At 41.1% G+C, this 15,272-nt stretch overlaps 1 protein-coding gene across 9 annotated transcripts in view; it reads right to left on the bottom strand.

The window, feature by feature from the left end:
• Positions 1 to 15,272, bottom strand: part of LOC107225375 (stress-activated protein kinase JNK) — a 163,560-nt gene that overhangs the window by 108,153 nt on the left and 40,135 nt on the right. For 2 of the 9 annotated variants that reach the window (XM_046729785.1, XM_046729787.1), the window contains exon 3: positions 2,562 to 2,633. The exons of the other annotated variants lie outside the window; for them this stretch is intronic. The gene's annotated coding sequence lies outside the window, so the exon portion shown is untranslated. The remainder of the gene's footprint in view (positions 1 to 2,561; positions 2,634 to 15,272) is intronic. 9 annotated transcript variants of the gene reach the window in all.

Here is a 15,272-nt window from a genome sequence, read left to right as displayed (position 1 = left end):
GCGAAGCTGCTTCACTGCATTTTTTTCATTTGTTTTTCTCAGATTATCGATCGTATGCAACTGAATTAATGATCGTGAGATTCTGTCACAAACACCGTAAATATTTAATACTGGAGGCTATAAGTGAAATTTTGAGACTTTCTAAATTTTTTGAGGTTAAAAAAAAAAATCATCTCTGAAGTCAGTTGATAAGATTTGCAGAAAATGTAAAACTTTTATGCAGCACATGAAGTATTTTTCAAAAACTTTTTGCAAATCTATACATGGTAATTTCAAGTCACGGAAAATAATTGAAATTTCGACCTACAAGTACAACATTTTTTTGAAATCACAGAAAATTTTGAAATAATGTGAAATCCGTCAAAATATTTGACAAACTAACTCAAGATTTATAGAATTAGTCAAATCAGATGTGTGACCCTTTTACATTGTTTCAAAATATCACAGATCTTAGGTACCTGAATTTTACCAGAAATCTAGTGTAAAAAATAATTGACGGATGCTTGATTCAAGTTTGATAAAAAGAAATTTCTATGAGATTCATAACTTTACCCGCGAGTTGATTTTTACACGTAAAAATGAAAACGGTACTCGTGACAAGGAGAAATCTGCAATATTTCACGTAGGTGGGTATATCTATAACAGTTAACGTGTATCGGGTGTAATTCATTCAAGGGATGAAGATTAGTCGTGTAATTTGTACGGGTGCATTTGGTGAGATATGTCTTTCGATATCTACGGAAGACAAGGTCGGTGGTGAGCGGCATGATAAATAGAGTAGATTGGTTGTCCCGTCGTTCTAGATTTTAGTTAACCGTGGGTGCGAATTAAGATGGATTCTGGGGATTTTGTTAGAACCCGAGATGAATTGGCTAGCTTCATCCAGTCCGGTATAATTCTACCTTCTATAACAGTTGAGCAGACTTAATTTTAACGATAATGTCACGAGTGCCAAATAGTGAAGAATGTGATTACAAAAGTCAGCTCACTTAACTGGATACGAATTATTTCAATCGCAGCTTGCGTTAGATAGAGTCTGTCTCTCCGTTCTTTTATACACATATATATATATATATATATATATATACACATATATATGTATATATATATATATATCCATACTAACCGTGGAAGTTTCATTCGATTGCTATTTTCAACCGGTACCAAAATACCCGTAGGTATATCCAAAGTATGTTGGAAGAAACAGACTATTTTTTATTTACAGACGCAGACCTTAAGAGTAACGAATGTAAAATGGATTGTGTCGAAATTTTTAACCGTTAGCCTTCGATTATACGTGTCAAATTTCCTATCTACGCGTTACTGCATCGCTTTACAAAGTCGCTGTGAAAACTGACAGTGCATCAGATTTGTCGGCCGTCACCGTTCGAATCAATCATTATTGATGGTCTGGCTAAGCGACGACAGGATCGATAAGCGACATTCAGCTAAATTTATAGTATGTCCAAGTCCTGAACTGCACGGTCAGCTGAAAGACGGATGAAGGGGTCTCAACGCATCGTGTAAACTGAAAACTATCAATTTTTAAACTGAGCTAGAGTTTTAACCAATCAAGCTGTAATGACAACGAGATGATCACTACCGTGTAACCGGTAACGTCATCATCGAAAGAAAAGCGCGCGAAGATAAAGACAGGTCTGAGGACCGTGAATCGATCTCAAGTATCATTTTACCGATAACATAATTCGATGCCGATGTGTTTTGACCGACAGCTTGTCGATGAGACTGACTCTGGACAGCCTAGCTGCTTTCTTACAAGGGGAAAAAAAAACCTCAGCCGAGGCAAGAACAATTCTTCAAGAAAGTGACGTGGGAGTGGAAGAATAAGTGCTCACTTCCGTAACAATTACCCGAGTGTAAGGTCGTTGTGTTAGGCGACTAGAAGAGAACATTGTCGATTCAATTCGGTGCTTGGAAGATTTGTTTTTCCTCAGAGCTTTCAGCGCCCGGACAATCCACGTTATGCTAGGTTATGTTGGGCTGGGTGATGCTCGCGTATTTTTGCGCCGGTCCACCGATAGAATACTTTGGTCGATTGAAACCGAGCTGGCAAAGCGGGAATGGAATATATAAATTATAGACGCTGGTGGACGTGGTGGTCCCTCGAGACTGCCTGGCCTTTCGTTGTTAAAACAGTTTTAGAGAAGCTACAGAGCCAGGGGGAGACCAAGAGCGAGATGAGGAAACTTTTCGTTGGTAGGAAAGCGAGTAGCTGCAGAGACGTGAAGTAATGAAATATAACGATGACGTCGCGCGTCCGGAATGCGTCGATAATTATACAGATAAGAATCTCTATATGTCTACATTAACTGAGGAAAGACTCTCGCGGGTAAACACCGTTCATTCGATACCTTGCAAAAAAATTGAAAAATAAAAAAAAATAAATAAAAAAAACTTCCTCTGACATCTGCCGACGCGACTGCCACTCAAATTGCGAGAATTATTATACTATCTGGAAGCAAACAAGTTTTAAATCTCGCGAAGTAAAGGGTTAAGGTATCTCTGGATTAAATTGTGCGTGCGTTGATGTTCGTACTCACTGGCGCCTTGGAGGACCGAAGGGCTTCAGACTTTCAGGCTTTCGACGTCTGGGTGGCAAAAGCAGCGAGTGACTTGAGAAAAAGCAGAGAAACATATATCGTCAATTTAAGATGTTTAGAGAAAGAGAACTCTGCAGTCCCCGCTAAGTGAGCTAGAAAATTCCAGTCTCTGCCCCAGAAAAAGGCGAGTCAATAGGAGTCAAAATTATCCTCTCACATCTAAAAAAAAAAAAAAAAAATGTAGAATCAGTTGGAACCGAACTAGTATCAGGTCAACATCAATTATCCACAGTAGACACATCACGAATTATAAACTTCATACATTTTCTATGAAATTAGCTATTGAATCCAGATACCCAATAGACACCGAAACATTAAATACCCATTACGCTTATGAAAGTAGTAAAATACATGTCAATTATAAACACTAATTAGTACAATGTGGTTTCAAATTTATTAAAAACCAGTGTCTACACGCGAATCCAGTAAGCTCAACAGCTGAGGCGGAGTGAACGAAGTGTGTTACTCATCTAAAAATCAGATAAAATTCTGAGGTGTGGGTACCTAGTTTGACACTTTTAACAATTCATACGCTGTGCGATTGTTGTGGAACAGAATCCGGTGCTACAGTGCTTGAGGAGGAGCGCTGTTTGAACTGTGAGATTATAATCTAGTCCGAGGTGTAACTGGGGCAGTTTAATGCACACCTGATCAAACAAAGGCACGGATGTTTCATAAGCTGATTATTAAAGGAGACCTCAGTTAAAAACCAGATTACAGTTTCTATTCAAGTAACAGTCCCGCGATAAAGATTGAATTCGGTATCAGGGTTATACCAACTGGTCCGTGGTCTATTTGCTATTTATAAAAACTATTCTACGCTCTATAGCGCGCGCATTTTTTCACACACTTTATAACCTTACGATATAAACCGCGTTGATAAATATATTTGTGACAATTTATGAATGTTTTCTGATGCTTTGAGCAAAAATCCTTTCAACAGAATCCGGATCGGCCGAACGGCCTATATAATAGAATTTTCCTGGGATTCCATAATTGCTCCCAGGTACTTATTATTTGCTCATTTAGCAATGTGGGAGCATTAACGTTTCAAATCACTCGCACGTGATTGTTGCCGAATTATTGGACCTATAAATCGCATCGTGTTTCATTACTATCGGTATCCAATCCGAATGTACACACAATACAACATAATCTGGCCCCGACTTTCTTATTCGGGGAAAATCTGTGGTGAAATTCGAAAGCAAATTAGAATAAACAATCAGGCAAAATCGATGCATTGTTGAAAAATAAGGTTCTTCGATTGTAGGTATCGACGAAAAATTTGTTTAATAAGACAGGAGTTGAATAAAAAATTTAAATAAAATAAAAAGTGCAGAAATAATTTATTGAAGATGAACAAAAAGATCGAGAAAATTGAGCGTCGACTCGATGCGATTGAACAGCATCGTAAATATCGCAAGCATAAAATTGAATAAGACGTTCGTCGAACAAAAAGCTCGAGCTTCATAAATCGTGGAAAAGTTAGTTTACGAGCGAGTGATACAATCTTCCTTACCCTCTCTTTTACCATTCAATGTTTATCATTTTTAAATGCCAACATCTTTGGTAGGTATAACTCAAGGTACATATATCTAGACGCTATTTACTCCGAGTACGAAGAGACCTCGACTATCTATCTTCGTATCGACGACGCAAGTGATTCTCGTCAACTCGCTCACAATCCGCTGCGATTATTTTTATTGTACCTGAACCGGCGCGAAGGAGGTTCTATTTTGACGATTATAAAATGTTATTTCAAAATATTAGAAAATATACGTCAGGATATCATAAAACGTTTAATTTATCGCTACATCATTCGCCCTGTTATACAGTTACGAATATACTTCTTACAAAAATAAATCTCACCATTTTTAATTGTTTTCATAGATTATAAGTTTCCCATTACGAATACGATTTAAGTGGAGGCTGATCTCTACATCCTTGATTATAAGAAAACGAATTCGTCGCATGTCACGGAAAAAACAAAGCTGCTCGTAAAAAATTGCTAATATTCTTAGGGATTCTTTCTGTGACGAAGAGAAAATTCTATTTTCTTCTTGCAACGTCTGACCGCAAAACCTTTTCTTTTCGAATAGAAAATAAATGGGCAATTGAAATCAGACCAAGGGTGAAGTTAGCTCTCAAAGCCGCAATTTCGTGCCTATAAAGCTTCGTGCGATGTGCATGGTTCACTTCGTGCACCACCAATGAATTTTCCAGACAAGAGTCTGAAAGTTCTCCCGAATCAATAAAACTGATTACAATATTCGATACCAAAATGCAAATACCTTATGCACCGGTTACTCTCGTCTCTCAAGTTCTCGGGACGTATCGACGTCCTCCTTCTCCAGCGAGCTGAGGACTAAAGAGGAGGCCATTAAAAGTGGCAGGAGTTGTTGAAATAATGAACAGACTCGATTGTTGCTAGAGGCTGGCACCGCGGGGTCAAAGACACTCGAGGGGTTGACGATAGCGAGCCAAGTATTACTTGCACACGCGAGATGCAGTGTCTGTATGAAATGACGAAGTTGCTGCAAACACCGATCTGTGTCTCCCTGCACAGTGTACCAATAAATAACCGTGTTTGTTCTAATTTCAATTAATTTCTGTGCTAAAATTTACACTGAAAGAAATTTTTAGTTCCGGTTATCACTCAGTCCTTAACTATTTTCATTTTTCACCACGATCCAAAAATATAGTTCTAGGTAGAAAATGAAAATAAGTTTTGTACCTGTTACCAGAAAGTCTAGTATCTGTTACTCTTCTTTCTCATTACGATCACTGTTACTATATTTTTGCGTAAATAATCGGTAAAGGTTGAGCAATGAAAACTCGAGGACAGCAGATCCGAGAACGACAGCTAGTATGGAATGAATATGCAATTGCGGTTTATCCCGGAGTGCGAAATAAATTATCTGCTAAGCCGATGATGTTGGAATTGATCATGATAATACGGATAACGTGAATGTCGCGTTGCGAATAGTCATGTTATGCCGTCATTCGCCTGTCGATACCTGTATAGTCACCGATATTGCAGTATCAAAGTGAAGACGAGAAGATATACGGGTGAGAAGCTGCATGCACGAAGAGAATTCGGGTATCGATGTTTGCTTCGTTGATTCTCCATAGTTGCAATAAAATGTACGAATTCAGAGATACTCTTCTGTAATAGTCATTCCTAGGAAAATATGAGATCATAGGATTTCTATGTGAATTATTACATAATCTTGACCGACAAGAGTTAGTGCTCTATGTTTAGAAACAGTATTATTTAGTATTCCAAAATTAACAGTGTTGAAAAAATTGCTCCAAGGCATGATATATAGATCTACACAAACCATGTTCGAACGGTGAACCCCCCCCCCGCCGTCACTTCTCACTCTCGTATTTTTTCCGCGCGACATTCAATCTCCTTAATGGACTTTGACTGAACTTGTATGACAAGACGCGAAGAGTCCCTGCAGTTTTACGAGAGCAAAAACACAGACATGTGTGTACATCGCTTACACGTTCGAGTACGCACGAGAGATACGGTAGCGATGCGTCAAGTGTCAAGCGTTGAGTTTATTGTGGCACATGAAATCTGACGATCGTGAATTGCCAATGGTCGACTCGAGGGAGATAAGAATGAGCGGATAAATCAAGGTTTCAAAAAGCCGAGAGAACCAGACTCGCGTACCTCCATCGTGCAAAATTACCTACCTATTACCATTGCGAAAAAAGAAGATAGGTAGGTCCCAGAGTTACACAACACATTTTTTTCCCAGTTCTGTTCCACTCGGTTCGTTTCACCGGGAAATCTCTGTACGCAATGTGGAATACGTTTTGCGTACCCACCAATGATGACTTTGAGTGAAATTAAAGCGTAGCATGGATACGTACGAGTCATTCAGCTGCGGCTGCTGTGCAACGACGGTCGATGCGAGGGCACATCATATCATCATGGTGACTGTGGTACGCGTTACTTAAAGAGAACACCGCGTTGGTTTCGATACGAATTTCATCCACTTCAGCGTTTATAGTCAAGTATCTATAATATCTGCACGGGACGAATAAATTAATATTTAAAATATTTCCCAAGAGCGCGATCGCACTTTCCGAGCTGAACGTACATAGCGCAGGGTATAAAATCTCGCGGGCCTTGATATAAGCACGTGAAAAATTCAGAAAATTCAGACTAATGGATGGGGATGAATTGCTGATGACTTTTTTTTGTTTAGTGCCGAATGATAATGCGCATCTTTAAAATTTTTTTTATAATCGTAAGAGAAGAGTATTCTATATCTTCTGGTATAAAACAATCGAAGCTAAAAACCAGATTCCTAATTACGCATTACGCAGTGCGTGTCATGCCTATCTGTGCACGCATAGATAACTCCGTTGAAAATAGGGAAACATTCATTCGTTTGCCCGTTTTGTTAACACAACAACGCCGTGTGTCAGGTAACTCGTGACACATCATCCTCTAAGGATCGGTCCTGTGCGTGTACAGTAACGAATCAGGGCTGGTAGCAGAGAACAAATAGAGTAGATCCATCCTCTTTTCATGGACAATGTTTGCGCTAGCCAAGAGGTAGCAGCCTCCGCGTCACCGGAGTAAATATGCATGAGGAGGTGCTGGAGACTGCAGAACCAATCCTCGTCGTCTACGTACACATACCGCTATTCAACGCCATGTACCAACGACGCGTCAAGTCTGACCGAGCATAATTTTACGTGTAGATTCGTCCACGTCTCGACACTCGGGCAGGGTAATTCATGCGTAAAACGTGATTTTCGGATAAATATACGGTGACATTGATAAAATGCTGGGAATTTAATTTGTCGTAAGAAAATTGTATCTTCTCAGCAACTGAGTTCCATAATGTAGCAAAAAATTAAACCTGCGTTACGTATAATGAATGGTACGAAAAAAAAAAAAAAATCAAGTTTTTCCTCCAAAACGGGCACGGAAAGAAATTGTTACCATGAAACTCTTACGTACACTGTTTACTGCATCCCAAAAGTTCAATTTATGGGATAATCCACGGCGAAGGCCAGAGTTCCCGCAGTATTTATACAGAGCTTTCGGGACTTGGAAAAATACGGGGTTAAAAACTTTTCGCTATACATTTTCACGAAAATTTTTCACCCCAGAATTTTTTGCCTGCAGCCTCACACCGAGCGCAGTTATTATTCGAAATAAATCCGCATGAATAACCGAAGTTGTGAAGGGCGAAGTTGAAGTTTCGTATCACATCACGTCACGACGAGGGATGTGGAAGTGTGGTGCTGAGAATTTTCTATCCGTTGGGCAGAAGAACGCAATGGAAGGACTACATGACGGGCAAGAAAGAGGTGGTCGAATTTCGTTACATGTTCTTTGCGCTCCGACGCCTCGCGACGCTGCGACGCGACGCCCACGCCAAAGTCTTGCCCGAGACGGCAGGAGAGAACTTTCCAAACCATGTGCACCTTCTCATTGTCATGGCAGGTTCTGGAAAGGATTCAAGAGGTTATCTCTACTTCTGGTGCGAAAAGTTACGCGATAGTGGCGGAGTGTCGCGCGATGTTCAAACAGCCTGTGAAGCATCTGAGAGGGTTAAGTTTATGAAGGCGAGGGTTTCACGAAGAGTTGAAAGCAACCCTGGAACGTCATATTCGTTCGTAAGCGCGGTAACAGATGTATTGCTTCTTACAATGAGTTTCGCACGCAATGTTAAACGAAACGGAAACTTATTGGGCGATGATTGAGTCCAGATTCTGTCAGTCCAAGACTGTGAGTATATGGTTCGTAATGTTCCATACTCATCGCGGTTGAGAGCCGCAACGCTGGCACTGCAGTAATTGAATTCAATTACACCACCGGTGGTCCTTTAGAACAAGGACTTGTGTACGGGGTCAAATTATCGGTCCTCTATGGACAGGATCAATTTTCCAAAGATGCAACCGAGGTTGAGGGAAACAGTGCAACGAAATAACTGCGCCCAACAGTTACAAGATTTGCAACCAATTATATATGATTCTATAGCAGAATCTGTCTTGCTGAGTGATGGGAGCTCGTCATCAAAATTTAAAAGAGAATTCAAACGACTGAGAATTAAGCGTTGGGACAAAAGGACGAAGCAAAGAATTCTTAACAGTTTTCGAATTTTATAATAACGTATTTTGTATCGGAATAGTTAGGATACTGTCATGTTTAACAATAAGGACTGTTCCACGTATCCAGTTGAACAGCCTGAAAATACGGAGACACGAAAGAAATATTGCAACATCGTTACAGGTACCGTGTACTTTATACTTCAAATAAGAAGGCTATATGCCTACGTCGTGCGAGGATTGATTCTGCGGGACGAGAAATCGGAAATGAGCTGTGAGAAAACTGCAAAACGCTGATAAGGCCTCGATTTTGGAGCTAATTTACTGTAAGTAACTGATTCCCCTCGAGTAGGAATCATCGAATAACCCGACAAACATACGTATCATTACCCCATTCACCGTGAGAAAGGTCTGTTCTCAGAGGCTCGTGAGGCAAAGGTGGAAACAAGTATGACAGTTTCTGTAACTAAACTAATCGTGAAACCGAATTAAGTATAAAATGTTATTACAAGTACAAGGAGGCTTTAAACGATGTGACGCTACGCTTGCGTCTTGTTGGTCAGTAAATAGAAGATATCACATGATGATGACGTATACGAGGACAAAATATATGTATAGTAAGAGTTAATAGCGATTCGAACAGTAGCTTCTTGATAATTGAGTAATAATAATTGGTCCAATTTTAACGTTCCGTCTTATTCATCGCTACTTCGCGAATTCCAAGTATCAATTTTTGATTTAGAAAGTTCAGTAGTTCTAGTCGGTTCACCGGCTCGTCGATGAGTTTCCTGTTTTTTTATAGTCGATGAATTAAATGGAACATGCTGCAAGGCAATGATTCACGAACCAAAGATGGCTTTCGTGTACAACGAGGAACCGTAAGACGTCTTACAGACTTTTAATTTGATTCTTACCTGTTGTTTTATTCTGAGAAAATGCTGCTCTCTCGGCGTTGGTTTAACGTAAATGAGTCTAGACCAGCGGGCCGTGTCTATGCATGTATGCGTGTGTGCATCGTAGCTACTCCATTTACCGCAACAGCGCGAGTAAGCCATTACGCTATTTTTCATCCGGTTCATTAGATACTGCGCTAATCTGCACCGCAAGACCGCTTTTATAAATTTTCTCTTTAGGTACTAAACGTAAGAAAAAGAATAAAGAAACCAAATAAAGACGGCACGTGCTGTTCGTACAAATTGAGAAAAGCAGCTCGGCGATCGAATGTTCAAGCAATATGGTATAGGTATATCGTCAAAGGATGATAAAGATTTTAGAGACAAATCGAACCAATTCCAACATCGATTTTACCACTCGTTTGGCAAAACGTTCGGCGGCACTCAAGTTCTCCACCAATTTTCACGAGCATTTCCTCGGTATTAATGACGTGGTCTCTGATCTCTGACCGCTGACGCTTTCTTTTTTGCGAAAAGCGAGTAGAACGGATGTCAGTCGAAGTGATGCCTGACGCTTTCAAGCCGACCACCCCCTCTACGTTTTGGACTGTTGAAATATATACGTCATTTATATTTCTTAGGTAAAAATCGTGGAGTATCGACCAGCCTCGCTTCGAGACGCTCCGTGGGTTGAATAAACTTCGACACATTGAAGGCACCATCGGTAGAAAAGTTGGAATGTATTTATCAGACAACCGTTCACTTTTTTAAAAGTATTTCTATGCAAACATCGACCTGTTTCGACTAGATCTACCAAAGTCCTAGGGGAGAAGGCTTACCATCAATTGCATTTTGCGGTAGACACCAACGTTGGAGAAGAAAACGCGATGCAAAGATTGGAAAGGACGAGTAACTGGATAAGAAGAGAAATGAGGTAAAAGGGTGCAACAATCGCAGCCTGTATGCACCCTCTCTCAGCTTTCTGCAGCATTGAGGCTGGAGAAAAAGAATTTTTTCCGTTGTATTTCAATCTCAATTTCACGATGCATGCCATACGCGTGGGGCGCGAGTGTTCAACGACCTGACTCAATCTCGCTGTCACTGGTTAAACCAACACGGAATGAGAGACACGCCTCAAGCACTTTTTCGGTTTACTCGCATAACATCTATATTCACTGAGAACATTTCTGGTTTGTCAGACGGACGTCACATATTGAAATCTCTTCCCCACCTCGGCCGCCAGCCGCGCTTTATGCGTAGACATCGAGTACCAACAAACCACTCTAAGCTCAGCGTCGGCGTCATAAATTCTCGTTTTTTTCCTCCATATTGTGGCTCATCCGGAATGCTCGAGATACTGAATCTTGGAATACAGCATGAACCCCAGTAACGTATGATGGATATGGGAGGATCACTTATCGAAATCTAGACCATCTTTCACCATTCAGGCAAACTGTAAAATACGTCCAGTGCCTAATTTTCAGAATAATATTCCCAGTATTATAGATTCATCTTCCTGAAGTCGGGCATTGAATATTTATTCCACCTTTGGTGCATAGTCTTGTAGGAGTGATTCGCTTTATCCGGTGAAGCGTTTGTCTTTCATCGCAATCTTATAATCGTGTTTAAAGATCTTGAAAATACAATGAAGGCAGGAGTTTCAGTTGCATAACAGAAAGACAAGTCGAATTTTTGAATTTGACTAAATTTGTACCATGCTAAACTGCACAGGCGTGATATTATGGCCAGCAATGTAGCCGCCTGTGCGTCTGAAAACTCGATGGAGAATCTGCGGGTAGAATTGAGTTAAGCCGCAAGGATTGATGGGGATAACGGTTCAAACTTTAACCTAGGAGAAATGCATCCCTGCAGTTTGGGGTCTGCGTGGTCGAAGCTTAAACTGACCACTTTTCGAACCACGCGAACCTCGCCGCGGTTGGTTAGCCTTGCAAATCCATGGCGACGAACGACGTAAGCCCGGTGCAATTTTCGCGGATCGCAAATTGAGTTGGAACGAATTTCCATCGTCATCGACCCCGGCGTCAACTATCGGAAGAATTTCAGGACCTAGAGGTGACGGAGGAGATATGGTAAAAGTGTAAGATCAAATCGATCAGGTTTCTTTTTGAATATCCAACGGTCATCTTTCGGGGCTTCGCACTTACTGCCAGCTGCAAGTTGGCATTAATATTGAAACCAAGATGAATGATATTAAACGGATTACAGTTTCTTTGATACCGGACAGAATGAACGTCGTGAATTAATTTTAGGAATCAAGATGGCGCCGGCATGGGAAAGCGAATCAGACACAACGCAGAGGCGTATATCGGTATTTGGGACCCCGCACCTAACTTCGTAAGCTTCTTAACCCCGCCCCGAAATACCCTGGCTGACCAGTGCCAGACTTTACAATATCCCTGCAAATTGCAAGAGCGGTTACGTCGTTGTGTTCGAGAGCTGAGGTAGCGACGTATATATACAATTCTACAATTCAACGAATCGAGAATCCGTCGCAAGTATATTTTCACAAATGGCTTGAGGTGTCCGACGAACCGAACTTCCATTTATCCAAATTCCTCGTTGCCTTTTTAGATGGCGTTTGAAATTTCACGGCTAAAAAGTTTGTCGAACTTTTCAGGTCGTATCCTCTCGCCGTCATTGCAACAAATCCTGAATAAATCAGGAGTGTCGAGACTTCGAGTGACAAGAGGATCGTCCACCGACAGTCACCTTTCCCCCAGTTGTTTTCCAGAAGTGATCCGAATCACAAGACTAATCATGAAACCCTTTTGGCAGCACTTTGGCGAGGGTCCGCGGACCGTTGTCAAGGGTTTAAACCGAGGGATGTTGAACCACGATTTGTTTGAAGCCGACACGGTACTAAGGTGCCTCGTGATAGATTCCTTGATTGACTTACCAAGAGGTACAAGTTGGACCGTAGAGGGATCTCGAAATGATCCGCGTTATAGCGTAAAACTCACCTGAAACAACAAAAATAATGCGTTAATTTCACTTGTGACTATTGAAAACATATGAGGGAAGGTGAGGCACGACGAACACCCTAAGCCGATAATTATTTTTAGCGGCTTTTGAGCACCGGGTTCAATTCAACAAATGTTAAAACAGACCTCTCATGATATCGCAATATTTAAAAAACATATCGTTTTTTTCCGAAATTTTTTTGGGGCCACCGTTATGCCCCACGTTCCCCTATGTATATTATACATGGTTTAATGAAGAGATGGCGGACGTTTTCCTTCTCATCAATCGGAAGAAACAAAATCAAAATATCCAATCAAACGAAACCTACATACGTATAAACTTCAGCGCATGTACGGAAATCAGTTCCGTTTATTCGTAAGTACGAAGCTTCGAAGCAAATATTTTTACCCGAGCTCTAATCGGAGTTAAAGCCTGACAAATTGGGACACAGGGTGAACAACATTGAAACAGCCGGATGAAAAGCGTAAAAATCGATTGTCGATAAACTTGTTGGAGGAATTAATCGCCGATGCAAGTTTATCGACAATGTGTGTGAGCGTGTGTAAACACACATACACGTACGGCTTGCAGTAGTTCGGAATACCTAGGTGAAGAGAGAGCGAAAGCACGGTGAGTTTACAGTATTAGTCCCACAAGTTACGCTTTACCTATCAAATTCATCTCATACAATACGTCACAGAATTTCCGAGGATACTTCCAGGATTTTCTTTACGATCCTCGCTTTTCTAACAAAATATAATAACATCAATAAACATACAGAGTAAACTTCGTATAATCATTCATCCGAGAAAATATAAAATTTCCCAAATTTTTAGATTTTTTTCTAACCATCCTATACGACAAGAATATTTAATTTCTTTCTCCGATCGAACAAAAAGATATCACAAATTTCATTGTTCGGGCAATGAGGAAAAAAAAAACTTCTACGCATTTCAACAGACGTCTGACTTGGAATACAGCGCGTGTAAATGAACCGCGTATATCCGAAACGTCATCGCCTCGCTGATGACGACCAATTGATCGAGCAGTGGTGAAACGCACCCCTGAAACCAGCGACGCTGAGCTAACCTCCCGGTTGCCTACCCTTCTGATCCTTACGACCCCAAGTATACGCCGAGATCCGTGCGCTACTTGCGATTCAAGTCATGCGGCACCCGCTTCATTAATTAATAAACACTCCCCGCCACTCTCCCGCTATCTTGGCTTCCTTCCCTCGCCTGACTTTATTCCTCTACTTCCTCCTGCCCCCCCCCCCCCCCCCATCACCCTCCCTCCCCTCCCGGCCCCGACCCTTGACTCCTTTCTGACGTAATCCCCTCGTTCCCCGTAAATGATTATCATTATTTACGGGAAGTGAACTTTCTGTAAATATAACAAATTTGGCAGAGGTTCGTTCGTCGCTTCTGAAAAGGGTTGTGCAAAAAACTTTGTGTTTTTTTTTTTAATCTGTTACAGGCTCGTAGTTACAGGGTGTGAATATAATGCTAGTACTTTAAACGTTAACGATGTCGATGATGTTGACGATTTCCACTTAGAATTTAAGCATTTTCATAAAAAAAACGCGTGCTCTCGACACCGTTGCTCGGTGTAAGACGGGAATTCCTTCGTCATTTCGAGATTTTAAGCTCCGACTGAAAAGAGCACCGCGTAACCAGTTGCGCGATTTTAACGGACTCTTTGCAGAGTGCGACGATAAAGTGAAAAGGAAACGTTACAGCGAGCCGAAATTGGTAGGGTGACGAGGACTTCGATATTGGGACGTCCCTCCTGCTTCGTCTTTATCGTCAGAATATTAAAGCGTCAGCAAGTCGTTCGGGAGTGGTTTTATACTATACAAAACGCTCAAGGGGCTGACTCAACCCCAAAAAGATAGCGGGATTTTGTCGCAGCGATCTATAGATCACGTGGAAGTCGTCAGAGACGGAATTCAGGTTTGACATTGAATCGCGCGCATGTTCGTCATGGAAAAGGCACGCCATACCGCGATTAGCGAGCATTCATCCATCCGCCCACCTTGTACGTACGGGAAAACTGAAATTGAGGAACAAAAATTGGTTCTACTTGCTCGTATTAGGATATTATAGACCAAGCTGGGGAATAAAAGGTTCGCGTTCCTCGGGGAAGTTTGCCAGTTTAATCGATGGCAAGTCAAACAAACCAGCTTCACTTTTGGCACTGGTGAGAACGAGCCGGGAGTCGGGTTAGCTCGAAGGAGCTGTGATGGGAATAATCAATCTTGCGGTGGCCAGGAGGAACGCTGCCTAGGAGATGGAAAAGCGTAGGCGAAAGTATAGCGGAGGAAGCAGAAGTTGAGATCACTTCGACCGACGAAGTTGCGCTCGTTATTTATTACCACCTCCAGAAAGCGTTTTAATTATCTTTTTCTTCTTCTTCTTCGTCTTCAAGATGACGTACTGGCACTCTTGAGAAATAGGTTTTCGTTCTCGTTGAATGATTAAGCGATAAATAATTAAACGTTCGATAACCAACGGCTCCGATAATCTGTTTTCATTACGAGTGGAGATTTTATATGAAGAAAATTATCGTATATTTCGATATAAAATATAGCAATATAGTTTTTTTATAGGTATTATTTCAAATTAATCCTTTATTTGTAGCTGGTTTTTTTTTCTTCATTTCTATATGCACGCAGCTATGTGCAAATATATCCAAA

This window comes from Neodiprion lecontei, chromosome 1 (assembly GCF_021901455.1).
Source record: "Neodiprion lecontei isolate iyNeoLeco1 chromosome 1, iyNeoLeco1.1, whole genome shotgun sequence".
NCBI classification, from domain to species: domain Eukaryota; kingdom Metazoa; phylum Arthropoda; class Insecta; order Hymenoptera; family Diprionidae; genus Neodiprion; species Neodiprion lecontei.
The sequence above is the reverse complement of the archived record's forward strand: the minus strand, read 5'-3'. Positions and strand labels throughout refer to the sequence as shown.